The sequence below is a fragment of the Triticum aestivum genome, chromosome 4B, assembly GCF_018294505.1.
Source record: "Triticum aestivum cultivar Chinese Spring chromosome 4B, IWGSC CS RefSeq v2.1, whole genome shotgun sequence".
In the NCBI taxonomy this organism is placed as follows: Eukaryota; Viridiplantae; Streptophyta; class Magnoliopsida; order Poales; family Poaceae; genus Triticum; species Triticum aestivum.
The window spans coordinates 610,255,088-610,272,477 of NC_057804.1; positions in this window are offsets into that span (position 1 = coordinate 610,255,088).

A 17,390-nucleotide genomic window follows, 5' to 3' on the forward strand; every position below is an offset into this window, starting at 1 on the left:
TGCACATTTTCCTAGGCCATCTTAGGGTTTGTGAATTAAATCATAAATATTTGAATTTGGGCATTTAAAATTATATAAAATATTTAAATGCTCAAATATCTCCAAACTAAAATGTTTCATGTTGGAAATAATCCAACTATGGACCAGGAGTAGTTTGGTGATTTTAGGAGTTGCCTAAGTATTTTTATTAATTCAACAAAGTTGCAGAAGTATTAAAAAAACAGAAAACAGAGAAAAATAGAAAAACTTACCTGGCGCCAGCACCCGGCCCACCTGCCGGCCCAGCCCAGCGCCGCTCCAGCGAGCTGCTTGCCGGCCAGGCAGGCAGGCAGGTGCCCGACGGCGACCGCAGCGCGCGCCACGCACCTGCTCGCCGCCTCGCCGCTCCCCTCGCCCGGTGACGTCGTGGATCGCCCTCCCTCTCTCCCCCGAACCCCCCAGACACCCCCTCTCCTCTCCAGCTCCTCCCCCTCGCGCTCCCCCGCCATGACCGACGCCACCACCGCCGTGCCTACGTCGTAGCCGTGCTCCCCGCCGCCCGTGCGTCCTCTCGTCGTGTCCAGGAGCTCCGCCGCTGTCCACTTCATCGAGCAAGCCGAGCCCCGAGCGCTCGCAACGCCCGAGTCCACTGCACCGACCTCGCCCGAGTCCGCCGTCGCCGGAGATCCCCTTCAACGCCGTCGTCGCTCCGGTCCATCCCCGGCCGCACCAAGGGCTTCGTCGCACTCACTGTGAGCTTAGCCATCTTCCCCTCCCTTCTTTCTTGCTCCCGAGCCGTGTAGCGACCTCCCGGAGCTCAACCGCACCCACCGCCGTGGAGCTCGTCGCCGACGTGCTCCCGGTCATCCTCCGGCCACTCCACGGTGTCCATCATGCTCACCGCGTCACGTAGCACCTAACTAGCTACTCCCCGCACCTCACCGACCCCCTAGCGACAAGTTCGACTTTGGCCGAACTCCGGTGGCCGCCAAAGTCGTCGCCGGCGCCAACTCCGGCCACCCCGACCCCAACGGACTCCACCAAGAGCTGCGGCTCGACCTCAGCTCCTCTCCGGTGGTCTCCGCGACCCATTTGGTGGCCGAAACGGCCAAAACCACTTCCGCCGCCGCGTCGGGCTCGCCGGCGGCTAAACGCCGGTGCAGCCGACCCGGGTTTGACCACGGGTGGGCCCTGGTTGACTCCCCTGAGTCAATGACAGGTGGGGCCCAGCCCTGTTAACTAATTAGGATTAGTTTAAATTAATTTTAGTTTAATTAATCACACTGACACGCGGGACCAACTGTCAGGTTTGACCCGGACGTGCCCCGTTGACCTGCTGACGTCACACTGACGTCAGGCTGACGCAATAATTGATTTTCTGGATTTAATCTAATATAGGAAATTCCAGAATATAGTTTAAACTTTAAAAATTCATAACTTTTATTCTGTAACTCCAAATCAGACAAATTATATATGAAAAATGATCAGAAAAATCCAATCTATCCATCTGTACTATTTTCATGCATGATTAAACAAGTTAACCTGATGTTTAATGCAGAACAAGGAAAAACACTTTAAAGGGCCATGTTTGAGTTTGAAATTTGAATCTTTGATTCAAATTGGTTCAAACCCTTCTGGTCTTAGTTGCATTAGCCCAACACACTCATATTGCCATGTTTCATGCATGCATCATATTGTTGCACATTGTTTGGTGATGGTTGTGTATCGGTGTTCTTTGCGGCAGGTTCTGCCTCCGAGGAGTACCGTGATTACCCTAACGAAGAACCGTATCAGTGCATCGAACCATCAGGCAAGCAACCAACCATTTGATCATATCGATACAATCCCATGTTCTCGCTCCTGCTCTCTTTTACTGCATTAAGACAACGCGTTTCAAACTGCTGTGTGCTACGGTAGTTGAACCCATTTCCTCTGCATGACCTGTCATTGCCACAGTAACTAGATGAAACCCACTAGCATGTGTAGGAGTTGATTGAGCCATATGTATGTGTTGTTCCTACCTTGCTATGCCTGCTATGCTTAGAGTCGTGTCAGGTCTGGTTCATCTGGGTGATGGGCTAGAGTGAAATGATTATGTCGGTAATGAGAGTGGTGTGGTGAACACGATTTGGTAAAGGTATCGATGAGAGGCCATGTAGGAGTACATGGTGGGTTGTTTCATTGAAGCCGACCTTAAGCACTGAGATCTGTATGTGTGATTTAAGATACAGCTACTACCATGCATTGGGCCCTGAAATATGACCCCGCTCGACTTCTTATTCACCCTAGTCTCTGTCCAGGAGTTGCAAGTAGTTTCTGGTGTTTGTAGCCTACTGGAGGCCGTGGACAGCGCTGACCGTAGGGGTGGGCTGTGATGCGGTAGGTACGTGGCACGGGTGTACCGAATACCCGTTAGGTATCTCGGGAACCCTGTTCACATCGTTCGGGGCCGTATGGGAAACCTCGGCCGGACTCCCTGCGGATGGAACCTGGATAGGCGATAAACCTGGACTAGAGACTTAGGTGTTTAGGTAGGTCGTGGTCTACACCCACGTCGGCTTTCGCTTGAAGTCTGCCGAGCACATGTCGTGTGCAGACGCTAAGTGGTGGAAACATGTATGAAGAAGTACACCCCTGCAGGGTTATCATGATCTATTCGAATAGCCGCGTCCGCGGTAAAGGACTACTTGGTTGCCTATACAGTTCATAGACAAGTAAATGGAAACTACTAAAAGCCTCAAGATAAGTGTGAGTGCCGAGGATGGCTCTTCCGTAGGAAGACGGAGGTGGATCCTCGGTAGTGTATTGAAGTGGTGAGTAGTGGACTCGTGTACGCAAAACCATTTCAAGTTGGAGTCTCGTAGGTTAGCCTAGCCAAGAGTCAAAGCTGGCTTGCTGCAACAACTCCACCAACCCTTCTTGATAATGTGCATGTATGTAGGATCTGATGTAAGTCTTGCTGAGTACCTTTGTACTCATGTTGCTATAATTTACATTTTTACAGAAGACGCTGCAACCCCTTCTGATGGGTTCTACGTAGACGTTGACATCAATGAGTAGGCTAAGGCCCAGGTGGTGATCCTGAGCTTGTGAAGGACCACGTAGTATAGCTAGGCTTTCCAAGCCTCTTTTATTTTACTAGTTGTCTGTACTCAGACAAGTTACTTCCGCTGCTGGTTTGTATGACTGTATGACTTGAATGCTGGGTCGTGTGACCCGTACCTTGTGTATGTTATGTATGGCTCCCTGAGCCTTAAATAAAGTACTTGTGTCGTAGAGTCATGTTGTGATGCCATGTTGTATTTGCACATATCGAGCATATTGTGTGTATGTTATTGAAATGCTTGGTATGTGTGGGATCTGACTATCTAGTTGTTTATCTTTAGTAGCCTCTCTTACCGGGAAATGTCTCCTAGTGTTACCGCTGAGCCATGGTAGCTTGCTACTGCTCTGGAACACTTAGGCTGGCCGGCATGTGTCCTTCTTCGTTCCTGTGTCTGTCCCTTCGGGGAAATGTCACGCATTGAGTACCGGAGTCCTGTTAGCCCGCTACAGCCCGGTTTACCGGAGTCCTGCTAGCCCAGTGCTACAGCCCGGACCCACTTGCTGATGACCGACACGTTCGAAGCTGGGTCATGGATGCCTGTCCCTGTAAGTCTGTGCCACTTTGGGTTTACGACTAGTCATGTCAGCCCGGGCTCCTTATCATATGGATGCTAGCGACACTATCATATACGTGAGCCAAAAGGCGCAAACGGTCCCGGGCAAAGGTAAGGCGACACCCGTGGGGATACCGTGCGTGAGGCCGCAAAGTGATATGAGGTGTTACAAGCTAGATCGATGTGACATCGAGTCGGGGTCCTGACAGCGTTGGCATCAGAGCCGGACTGCCTGTAGGTTCTCCAAGCCAAACTGGTCGATGTTGAGTCTAGAAATTCTTTAGTTATATGTAGGGGAATTGTTTGTGGGTTGGAACGTAAGGCTCTTTTTACTCCTTTATCTTATGACATTCTGATCTGAGTCAGTCTATTCTTCCACCGGGGGTTAAGGAATTAGGATCTATTCTCTCTATCAGGATCACGTGTTATTAATCAGTAGTACCTTATAGGTTTGATGGATACAAGCCTAGTTCAGTTCTACTGTCACATTATGTTGCTAGGATGGACCCAGAACTTGATATGATGCTGTTGAGTGTGTATGAAATCCTTTGTCAAATGTCTCAAAATCCTTCTTGAGCATTTACAGCTGTTATGCTGCCAAAATTTTGCTAGAAATTCTAATGCCTTTGCATTATGGTTGTGCTTTCAGATGGCCACTCGCGACCTCAATCAAGTGGTTCGCCTGACTCGATGCCTAGATGTACCCGGCCATACCGCCATGTTGGTCAGGGTAATGACTGAGGCTGGATACCGTTGGTATCCTGAGTACACGGTCGAAGAGCAATTCCGAGACTTTAATCAAAGCCAGTATCTCTGCACTGTCAGGATATTTCCATCTTATCCTGGATCCACCGAGCCCCTTCACTGCTCCTATGGACTCGGGGTTACTATTGAGATGGCTGTGCAGGACGCCGCCTACTCTATGATGACCATCATGCGAGTCAGGTCTGGCCTATTTCGGGACTCTGATTTCCGGTATATGCCAGGATCACTTCCGGGAGCACAAGGGTATCTCCAGGCTATCTATGCTGACCCCACTCAGGAGGATTCACGGACTCGCACCACTGCTGAGATGCTCGAGGATAAGGACCGTGAAAATCGGGCCTTGAGGCTAGAGCTTTTCAATACCCGTGCTGACCATTGGGCCACGTTGACTCGGTTTGCACCGGCGGTGCAAGCTGGATATTCGGATATGCGCGATCTCTATCCTGTGAGATCTGCTCTGCCAGACGTGATGGGTTGGCGTGATGTAGGAGGCATCACCCCACCTCGCGGTCCCCGCAGGCCACCGTCTGTTGGTCCAAGACCTCATCCTAGCCCCTATGGTCCACAAGCTCCGCGAGATCGTCTGTTCCCGGATGATCATGTTGAGCTTCCAGGCTATGGAGGTGATTTCTACGAGGACTACTACGGATCGGTCTGAGTTAGTGGTAGTATCACTAGTTTGTACTAGCTGTGTCGTCTATCGTCCTGCGTGACTCGTGGGATATGACCTAGTTTGTACCGCTTCCGGAGGTGTAGAAAAATAATGTATAGGAGCTTGGGATGCCTCCGATGTGATGTAATCCTCTTTCACCGTAATAGTACCTTGTTTGGTCTTGTACTAAACCTTGTATGGTGTGTATGACGATGGAATAAAGAAGCAGTTTCTGTATCTACCATGTCATACGGATGATCATCTTGCATTCCGAGTTATTCCTTACATTCTGTATCCTATGTCGGAATTTTATCATTCTGACTAAATCATTGTCTTGTTTACCTAGGATGGTCAACACGCGCACTAACCCTGCTCCTCAAGAGCAGGCCGAAGGCAGTGAAGTCAGGAATGCAAATCTGCCTCATCCTCCTTCCCTAGCCGAGGTTATGATGGAAGCTGAGAGAAATAAGCGGGAGACCAACCGTTTGTTGGAGCGTATTGAACAGAACACAGCACACCATCAGAGGACTAACGTGGTGTCACTCAGTGATTTCATCAAGTTACATCCACCCACGTTCCACCACTCCGTCGAGCCTCTCGACGCTGATGACTGGCTTCGCAGTATTTCTCACAAACTGCGTTCTGCGCTAGTAGCTGAGGCTGACAAGGTCACCTTTGCTGCATATCATCTTGAAGGCCCCGCCAGTCTATGGTGGGAGAATTATGGAGCTATGCGCCCAGCGGGCCATGTCACTACTTGGGCTGAATTCAGCGAGGCTTTCCGTGAACATCACATTCCGGAGGGTCTCATGGACCGTAAACGTGAGGAATTTTGCAATTTCACCCAAGGCCGACTCTCTGTGGATGCTTACAGCAGGGAGTTTGGTAACCTCGCACGATATGCCACTGAGGAAGTTTCTACCGATGCCAAGAAGCAAGCAAGGTTCCGTAAGGGGCTTAGTCCTGAGCTTCGCCGCGACCTCCGTCTGCATGAGTGCACATCCTTTCAGAAACTTGTTAACAAGGCCATCAGTGCTGAGACTGGTCAGACTGATTATGACGCAACACGCAAGCATGGCCGTGACGTGGGTTCCTCATCCGGTGCTGGTCCTCAGAAGCGCCGCGTGTGGGTGCCCAACACTGCCCTGCCACCCAGGTTCACACCGAGGCCATCCTTCCAGGCGCCTCGCCCCGTTCAACAGTCTGCACCAGCCAAGCCCTATGGTGGTCCAACCAACAATGCTCCTCCACGTACCAGTTCCGTGACTTGTTTCAAGTGTGGGGAATCTGGCCACTATATGCGTGAGTGTCCCCAGACCAACCCCAACCAATCTGCTAAAGCTGTTGGCCGTGGCAAGCCGACAGGGAAAGTGTTCCACGCCAAGCCGGCCACCGCTACACGTGGCCATGTCAACTGTATCTCTGCCGAGGAAGCTCAAGAGGATCCCAACGTCGTTCTTGGTACGCTTCTTGTTAATTGCCACCCGACATCTGTTCTTTTCGATACAGGAGCCTCTCATTCTTTTATATCCGAAAATTATGCTCGTTTGCATAACATCGCATTCTGTGACATGCCAACCTCTATGGTAATTCAAACTCCGGGATCCAAATGGCAAACTTCTAGAGTAAGCCATGGAAATGAAATCCAAGTCGACAGACTTGTTTTCCTCGCATCTTTGATAGCCCTCAAATCTTCAGATATTAATATCATTCTGGGTATGGACTGGATGTCAGTTCATCATGCCCAAATTGATTGCTTCTCTAGGACTGTTCAACTTACCCATCCTTCGGGGAAGATAGTCAATGTCTTGACCCGAATAGCCAAGCGACAGTTATATTCTCTTAACGCCAGCCCTTTGCCAGACCTTGAGGACGTCCCGGTAGTCCGTGACTTTCCGGATGTCTTCCCAGAGGAATTGCCAGGTGTTCCACCTGACAGGGATGTTGAGTTCGTAATAGACCTCATTCCAGGAACCGTCCCGATTGCTAGAAGACCTTATAAGATGGCACCACTAGAACTAGCCGAGCTTAAGAAACAACTCGATGAGTCCTTGAAAAAGGGTTTCATCCGACCTAGTTCATCTCCGTGGGCTTGCCCCGTCCTCTTCGTCAAGAAGAAGGATGGTACGGACCGGATGGTTGTAGATTATCGACCTGTCAATTTGGTCACAATCAAGAACAAATATCCGCTCCCCAGGATCAACGACCTGTATGATCAGCTCGCTGGATCCTCAGTCTTCTCCAAAATGGATTTGAGGTTGGGCTACCATCAAATCAAAATCAGGAACGGGGACATTCCTAAAACGGCCTTTGTTACTCGTTATGGCCAATACGAGTACACCGTCATGTCCTTCGGTTTAACCAACGCTCCAGCCACCTTTTCTCGGTTAATGAACTCAATCTTCATGGAGTATTTGGATAAATTCGTCGTGGTTTACCTCGATGATATACTCATCTACTCCAAGAACGAGGAAGAACATGCCGAACATCTAAGGCTAGTGTTGACGAAACTTCGAGAGCATCGCCTTTATGCCAAATTCTCTAAATGTGAATTTTGGTTGTCAGAAGTGACCTATCTGGGTCATGTAATATCTGGTAAAGGTATTGCTGTTAACCCTGAGCGAGTTCAAGCCGTCCTTAATTGGACTCCACCTGAATCGGTCAAGCAAGTTCGGAGTTTTCTGGGCTTAGCGAGCTATTGCCGTCGCTTTGTCGAAAATTTCTCCAAAGTTGCTAAACCCCTAACCGAACTCCTCAAGAAAGATAAAAAGTTCGAATGGACTCCACAATGTGAGCACAGCTTTCAGGAACTGAAAAGACGCCTGACTTCTGCTCCCGTTCTGGTACCGCCAGACTTCTCTAAGGACTTTGTTATCTACTGCGACGCCTCGCGACAAGGACTAGGTTGCATTCTCATGCAAGATCGACACGTAATTGCTTACGCCTCACGGCAATTGCACCCACATGAGGAGAATTATCCTACTCATGATCTAGAGCTTGCAGCTGTAGTCTATGCACTTAAAACCTGGCGACATTACCTCCTCGGTAATCGTTGCGAAATATTCACTGATCACCAAAGTCTGAAGTACATCTTCACCCAACCGGATTTGAATCTCAGGCAAAGACGTTGGGTCGAGTTGATCACAGATTTCGACTTAGGAATAACTTACACCCCAGGGAAAGCCAACGTCATGGCTGATGCACTAAGTCGTAAATCTTATTGTAACAACCTGATGTTACAACAAAGTCAACCGCTTCTCCATGAGGAATTTCGGAAGCTTAACCTTCACATTGTTCCTCAAGGATTTCTTTCCACCTTGGTGGCGAAACCTACTCTTACGGATCAAATCATCGCTGCCCAGAAGCGAGATAAGGGAATAGCTAAGATCAAGGAGAACATTGCTAGCGGAGGTGCTAGTTGTTTCTCCACAAATGATCATGGTGTTGTGTACTTTGAGAACCGTTTAGTGGTTCCCAAGAACCAGCATCTACGGCAGTTGATCCTTAAGGAGGCTCATGAATCTCCTCTCACCATTCATCCCGGTAGTACCAAGATGTATCAGGACCTACGCCAGAGGTTCTGGTGGACTAGGATGAAGAGAGAAATTGCTCAGTATATTGCTAATTGCGACGTCTGTCGTCGTGTAAAAGCAGAGCATCAACGGCCTGCTGGCACCCTTCAACCCCTAGCTATTCCTGAATGGAAATGGGATAAAATTGGTATGGATTTCATTACCGGTTTTCCCAGGACCAAGAGAGGGAATAATGCTATCTTTGTCGTTGTCGATCGTCTTTCCAAAGTGGCCCATTTCTTACCTGTTCGTGAGAGTATAACCGCTAGTCAGTTGGCAGACTTATACATCTCCCGAATAGTGTCTCTCCATGGTGTTCCTTTGGAAATTAACTCGGATCGAGGAAGTCTTTTCACCTCTCGATTTTGGGAAAGTTTCCAAAATGCTATGGGAACCCGCCTTTCCTTTAGCACCGCTTTTCACCCTCAATCGAGTGGTCAAGTAGAACGCGTCAACCAGATTCTAGAAGACATGCTTCGAGCCTCTGTTATCTCTTTCGGAATGGAGTGGGAGAAATGCCTTCCATTTGCCGAATTTGCTTACAACAACAGCTATCAATCTAGCTTGGGTAAAGCCCCTTTTGAAGTTCTCTATGGACGACGGTGTCGAACACCCCTTAACTGGTCAGAGACCGGGGAAAGACAATTCTTTGGCCCGGATATGATTCAGGAAGCAGAAGAGCAAGTTCGCATCGTTCGTGAAAAGTTGAAAACAGCCCAATCCCGTCAGAAGAGTCAATATGACCGAAAACATAAGGCTATGACTTTCGAGATTGACGAGAAGGCTTACCTTCGGGTTACCCCTCTGAAGGGAACCCATCGTTTCGGTATCAAAGGCAAATTGGCTCCTCGTTACATTGGACCTTTTCGCATTCTCGCCAAACGAGGAGAAGTTGCCTACCAGTTGGAACTACCTCCGCATCTCTCCAGAGTCCACAATGTCTTCCACGTTTCTCAACTCAGGCGTTGCTTCTCGGATCCTATCCGTGGAGTGGACCACGAAACGCTTGATCTCCAAGATAATCTTACGTATCGAGAGTACCCCACTCGTATCCTCGATCAGGCCGAGCGTACCACTCGGCGTCATAATATCAAGTTTCTCAAAGTTCAATGGTCACACCATTCTGAGGATGAAGCAACTTGGGAAAGGGAGGATCGTCTTCGACTCGAGTATCCCGCCCTCTTTCCGGAAGAACCCGAATCTCGGGATGAGATTCTTTTGAGTGGGGGTGAGTTGTCACACCCTAGCTAGTTCATGCATTAGAGTGTTGCATCATATTTACTCTTTCATCAGAAACCTGAAATGGGGATGACAGAACCCCCAGTCCCCTCTGAAACCAATTAGGGTTTACTAAAAACTTTTTCAATGAACCTGAAATGCCCTTCTAAAATGCCCATCATTTTTGTCTTGGATCAGAACCTCTGCCAAAAGTGATGCACATTTTCCTAGGCCATCTTAGGGTTTGTGAATTAAATCATAAATATTTGAATTTGGGCATTTAAAATTATATAAAATATTTAAATGCTCAAATATCTCCAAACTAAAATGTTTCATGTTGGAAATAATCCAACTATGGACCAGGAGTAGTTTGGTGATTTTAGGAGTTGCCTAAGTATTTTTATTAATTCAACAAAGTTGCAGAAGTATTAAAAAAACAGAAAACAGAGAAAAATAGAAAAGCTTACCTGGCGCCAGCACCCGGCCCACCTGCCGGCCCAGCCCAGCGCCGCTCCAGCGAGCTGCTTGCCGGCCAGGCAGGCAGGCAGGTGCCCGACGGCGACCGCAGCGCGCGCCACGCACCTGCTCGCCGCCTCGCCGCTCCCCTCGCCCGGTGACGTCGTGGATCGCCCTCCCTCTCTCCCCCGAACCCCCCAGACACCCCCTCTCCTCTCCAGCTCCTCCCCCTCGCGCTCCCCCGCCATGACCGACGCCACCACCGCCGTGCCTACGTCGTAGCCGTGCTCCCCGCCGCCCGTGCGTCCTCTCGTCGTGTCCAGGAGCTCCGCCGCTGTCCACTTCATCGAGCAAGCCGAGCCCCGAGCGCTCGCAACGCCCGAGTCCACCGCACCGACCTCGCCCGAGTCCGCCGTCGCCGGAGATCCCCTTCAACGCCGTCGTCGCTCCGGTCCATCCCCGGCCGCACCAAGGGCTTCGTCGCACTCACTGTGAGCTTAGCCATCTTCCCCTCCCTTCCTTTCTTGCTCCCGAGCCGTGTAGCGACCTCCCGGAGCTCAACCGCACCCACCGCCGTGGAGCTCGTCGCCGACGTGCTCCCGGTCATCCTCCAGCCACTCCACGGTGTCCATCATGCTCACCGCGTCACGTAGCACCTAACTAGCTACTCCCCGCACCTCACCAATCCCCCTAGCGACAAGTTCGACTTTGGCCAAACTCCGGTGGCCGCCAAAGTCGTCGCCGGCGCCAACTCCGGCCACCCCGACCCCAACGGACTCCACCAAGAGCTGCGGCTCGACCTCAGCTCCTCTCCGGTGGTCTCCGCGACCCATTTGGTGGCCGAAACGGCCAAAACCACTTCCGCCGCCGCGTCGGGCTCGCCGGCGGCTAAACGCCGGTGCAGCCGACCCGGGTTTGACCACGGGTGGGCCCTGGTTGACTCCCCTGAGTCAATGACAGGTGGGGCCCAGCCCTGTTAACTAATTAGGATTAGTTTAAATTAATTTTAGTTTAATTAATCACACTGACACGTGGGACCCACTGTCAGGTTTGACTCGAACGTGTCCCGTTGACCTGCTGACGTCACACTGACGTCAGGCTGACGCAATAATTGATTTTCTGGATTTAATCTAATATAGGAAATTCCAGAATATAGTTTAAACTTTAAAAAATTCATAACTTTTATTCTGTAACTCCAAATCAGACAAATTATATATGAAAAATGATCAGAAAAATCCAATCTATCCATCTGTACTATTTTCATGCATGACTAAACAAGTTAACCTGATGTTTAATGCAGAACAAGGAAAAACACTTTAAAGGGCCATGTTTGGGTCTAAAATTTGAATCTTTGATTCAAATTGGTTCAAACCCTTCTGGTCCTAGTTGCATTAGCCCAACTCACTCATATTGCCATGTTTCATGCATGCATCATATTGTTGCACATTGTTTGGTGATGGTTGTGTATCGGTGTTCTTTGCGGCAGGTTCTGCCTCTGAGGAGTACCGTGATTACCCTAACGAAGAACCGTATCAGTGCATCGAATCATCAGGCAAGCAACCAACCATTTGATCATATCGATACAATCCCATGTTCTCGCTCCTGCTCTCTTTTATTGCATTAAGACAACGCGTTTCAAACTGCTGTGTGCTACGGTAGTTGAACCCATTTCCTCTGCATGACCTGTCATTGCCACAGTAACTAGATGAAACCCACTAGCATGTGTAGGAGTTGATTGAGCCATATGTATGTGTTGTTCCTACCTTGCTATGCCTGCTATGCTTAGAGTCGTGTCAGGTCTGGTTCATCTGGGTGATGGGCTAGAGTGAAATGATTATGTCGGTAATGAGAATGGTGTGGTAAACACGATTTGGTAAAGGTATCGATGAGAGGCCATGTAGGAGTACATGGTGGGTTGTTTCATTGAAACCGACCTTAAGCACTGAGATCTGTATGTGTGATTTAAGATACAGCTACTACCATGCATTGGGCCCTGAAATATGACCCCGCTCGACTTCTTATCCACCCTAGTTCTCTGTCCAGGAGTTGCAAGTAGTTTCTGGTGTTTGTAGCCTACTGGAGGCCGTGGACAGCGCTGACCGTAGGGGTGGGCTGTGATGCGGTAGGTACGTGGCACGGTGTACCGAATACCCGTTAGGTATCTCGGGAACCCTGTTCACATCGTTCGGGGCCGTATGGGAAACCTCGGCCGGACTCCCTGCGGATGGAACCTGGATAGGCGATAAACCTGGACTAGAGACTTAGGTGTTTAGGTAGGTCGTGGTCTACACCCACGTCGGCTTTCGCTTGAAGTCTGCCGAGCACATGTCGTGTGCAGACGCTAAGTGGTGGAAACATGTATGAAGAAGTACACCCCTGCAGGGTTATCATGATCTATTCGAATAGCCGCGTCCGCGGTAAAGGACTACTTGGTTGCCTATACAGTTCATAGACAAGTAAATGGAAACTACTAAAAGCCTCAAGATAAGTGTGAGTGCCGAGGATGGCTCTTCCATAGGAAGACGGAGGTGGATCCTCGGTAGTGTATTGAAGTGGTGAGTAGTGGACTCGTGTACGCAAAACCATTTCAAGTTGGAGTCTCGTAGGTTAGCCTAGCCAAGAGTCAAAGCTGGCTTGCTGCAACAACTCCACCAACCCTTCTTGATAATATGCATGTATGTAGGATCTGATGTAAGTCTTGCTGAGTACCTTTGTACTCATGTTGCTATAATTTACATTTTTACAGAAGACGCTGCAACCCCTTCTGATGGGTTCTACGTAGACGTTGACATCAATGAGTAGGCTAAGGCCCAGGTGGTGATCCTGAGCTTGTGAAGGACCACGTAGTATAGCTAGGCTTTCCAAGCCTCTTTTATTTTACTAGTTGTCTGTACTCAGACAAGTTACTTCCGCTGCTGGTTTGTATGACTGTATGACTTGAATGCTGGGTCGTGTGACCCGTACCTGTGTGTATGATTATGTATGGCTCCCTGAGCCTTAAATAAAGTACTTGTGTCGTAGAGTCATGTTGTGATGCCATGTTGTATTTGCACATATCGAGCATACTGTGTGTATGTTATTGAAATGCTTGGTATGTGTGGGATCTGACTATCTAGTTGTTTATCTTTAGTAGCCTCTCTTACCGGGAAATGTCTCCTAGTGTTACCACTAAGCCATGGTAGCTTGCTACTGCTCTGGAACACTTAGGCTGGCCGGCATGTGTCCTTCTTCGTTCCGGTGTCTGTGCCTTCGGGGAAATGTCACGCATTGAGTACAGGAGTCCTGTTAGCACACTACAGCCCGGTTTACCGGAGTCCTGCTAGCCCAGTGCTACAGCCCGAACCCTCTTGCTGATGACCGACACGTTCGAAGCTGGGTCATGGATGCCTGTCCCTGTAAGTCTGTGCCACTTTGGGTTTACAACTAGTCATGTCAGCCCGGGCTCCTTAACATATGGATGCTAGCGACACTATCATATATGTGAGCCAAAAGGCGCAAACGGTCCCGGGCAAAGGTAAGGCGACACCCGTGGGGATACCGTGCGTGAGGCCGCAAAGTGATATGAGGTGTTATAGGCTAGATCGATGTGTCATCGAGTCGGGGTCCTGACACTTGGACCCAACCTTTTGGCAAGAGGGACCTTGACGAAGACCCGCCCCGACTGGACGCTCTCCCCTTCGCTTTCCCCGTCGCCGTCGCCTTCTTCGCGTGCTCCAAGGCCTCCGTCTTCTCCTTCACCATTGTCACCGGCGAAGCACGCGAAGAGTGGATAGGCGGAGGCGAGAGCAGGCACAGCGGGTGGAGGCAAAGGGGGCAGAGAGGAGAATGAGAAGGCACTGTTCAAAAACCCTCGCCCGGCGCTTTATATAAGGACGCTTCCGAGTGGCTGACAAGTAGGCCCGGGCGGTCCTGTCACATCCTGAAACAGTCGCGCACGCATGATACGTGGCGAAAAAGGCGGCACGGAAATCGAGGCGTCCACGCCTTATCCTATCCGAGTACCGTGGTCCGCCCCGCTTCGCGCGCTTCCCAAAATTCGGATCCCGCAAAATCCGCTAACGGCAGATCAATCTGTCAGACGGTAGATTTCCTGCGATCCATCGCTCAGAAGTTCACTAAGTTCAAAAGTTCACTCGACAGAAGAAAAGAATGGATCAAAGCGACTGGAAGAAAGGTTAATGCCAACGCCAAAAAAGAAAAATTGCTGATCCAGGATACGACATAATCAGAGCATGGGAAATAGGTCGGAGAAAACTATTAACCCTTTCCTCACTCGAACCTCAATCCATTTGGGGGCTAATGATGAAGTCATGTACCTAGGGTAGGGTCTTGGACCTATCTAGGATACCCTACCCAAGGACATCCTTAGAAGAAGCTACCTTCCAGTCGACCAAGAGGAACTTCACTCGACAAACTCAAGGACACTCGACGATAAAGATAGCCACTCGACCATGAAGCTAACCACTCAACGGCCAGGAGACCTAAAGTCACTCAGCACGCAACGGTCTATCATTAAGTAGATTTAATAGTCTTCATGGCACTTTATGAGGGCCTTACCAGTAACCCCCTGTCTTAATGTACTTTAAACCCTGCATAACTGAGGGCCGGAGGGGTCTGGCGAACTCTATATAAGCCACCCCCTCCTCAGTGTAAAGGGTTCGCACCCCTGTAACTCGTATACACATAAACCAGTCGACCACCTCCGGGCTCCGAGACGTAGGGCTGTTACTTCCTCCGAGAAGGCCATGAACTCGTAAAACACTTGTGTGTACAACTACTCCATAGCTAGGATCTTGCCTCTCCATACCTACCCCCTATTCTACTGTCAGACTTAGAACCACGACAAGTGATGCTTTCACCACTGCATGTTTTCTCATCAACCGTACTCCCACTCGTGTTTTGAACATGAAGACTCCTATTGAAGCTCTCCTTAATGAACAACCCAATTACACCTTTTTCACAGTTTTTGGGTGTGCTTGCTGGCCGCATCTCCTTCCATATAACAAGCGCAAGCTTGAGTTTCGTTCAAAGAAGTGTATTTTCTTAGCTATAGCTCTCTTCATAAAGGATATAAATGTCTTCATGTTTCCACTAATCGTGTCTATATATCCAGGGATGTCGTGTTTGATGGGCATGTTTTTCCCTTTGCCAAACTTCCTATGTCCACCGCGGAACCACCATCCATGCATTCATCCTCTATTTCCTCTGACCAATTTGATGATGTTGCATATTCTCCTATATTGTTGCCTAACCATGGTGCAGGCACTGGACGTGGGGCTCGCTTGGAGATTATAGAGGTGTCGTCGCCTCCTTCGTCGGTCTCACCAGTGGCTCATGATGATCGTGCTGAGCTTCTGCATGGCCTCGGTCACCGTGCCCATGCACGTTCGACCGACCATCCAGCGACGTCATGTGCCTCCGAGCCTCTGGCCTTTGGGTCGTCCACCTCGACACCCCTGGCCTTTCAGCCGCCTGCCTCGGTGCATCTGGCTTCTGGGCCGGCCTCGCCCTCTCGGCCTGCCATGCCGGCCTTGCCTGGGCCGAGCTCGCCTGGGTCGCGCTCTCCTGGCTCAGGCTTGCTCTCGCCTGTGCTGACTGAGGCATCTCCATCGCTGGCTGCGCCATCTCTATCACCATCGCCCAGTCCCATGTCGACTCAGCCCTCTCCGCCCCCTGTGGCTCCCGGGTTCCTCAACGACCACATACACGGAGCCGCAATGGCGGTTTTCAGCCCAAGCAACGTACCGATGGTACAATTTCCTGGTTAGCTGCATGCATGATTGCTGCCATGGCAGATCCCTCCTCCGGGCTGCGCATGTATCAAGCTGCTATGCGCATTCCTCATTGGCGAGAGGCCATGGAGCAGGAGTATCAAGCTCTCATTCGCAATCAGAAATGGACTCTTGTTCCTCCACTGTCACGGGTTAATATCATTGATTCTAAATGGGTTTTCAAAGTGAAGAGGCATTCTGATGGGTCCATTGAGCGCTACAAAGCTTGTCTTGTTGCTCGTGGTTTTCGACAGCGTTTTGGTCTTGACTATGAAGACACCTTCAGTCCAGTGGTCAAGCCTACTACCATCAGGCTTCTTCTCTCTCTTGTTGTTACTCGAGGTTGGTTTATTCGTCAGCTTGATGTTTAAAATGCCTTCCTCCATGGTGTGTTGGAGGAGGAGGTCTATATGCGCCAGCCTCCGGGTTTTTCTAATCAGGGTCGTCCTGATCATCTCTGTCATCTGTCCAAGGCACTTTATGGTCTGAAGCAAGCTCCCCGTGCTTGGCATGCTCGTCTTGTAATGGCCCTTCGTGCTCATGGTTTTGCATCCTCAACTGCTGACTCCTCACTATTTCTTCTACAGAGGCCCGAGGTTACTATGTACTTGTTGGTCTGTGTGGATGATATTATTTTGGTCAGCTCCTCTCAGTCGGCTGCTACTGCTCTTATTCGCTCGCTTGGTGCTGATTTTGCGGTCAAGGACCTTGGGAAGCTTCACTACTTCCTTGGTGTGGAGGTTACTTCTTGGGCTGATGGTCTTGTTATGACGCAGAAGAAGTACTCCTTGGATTTGCTGCAGCGGGCTGGAATGCTTAAGTGCAAACCCACGACTACACCCATGTCTACCACTGACAAGCTCACTGCTGTTGATGATGCACTCCTTTCTTTTGCTGATGCGACGGAGTACAGGAGTATTGTTGGTGGTCTTCAGTACTTGACGATCACAGGACCGGACATCTCCTTTGCTGTTAACCGAGTCTGCCAGTATCTGCAGTCACCCCGTGACACTCATTGGTCTGCTGTTAAGCGTATCTTACACTACATTCGATTCACGGTGGCTCATGGGTTGCATATTCGACCGACCTCCTCTGGATGTCTCTCAGCATATTCTGATGCAGATTGGGCTGGCAATCCGGATGACAGGCGATCTACGGGGGTTATGATGTGTTTTTTGGCTCTAATCTGATCGCCTGGAGTGCTCGGAAACAGGCCACTGTCTCACGTAGCAGTACTGAAGCTGAGTATAAAGCTGTGGCCAATGCCACTTCGGAGATTATCTGGATACAGTTGTTGCTTCGGGAATTGGGTATATCC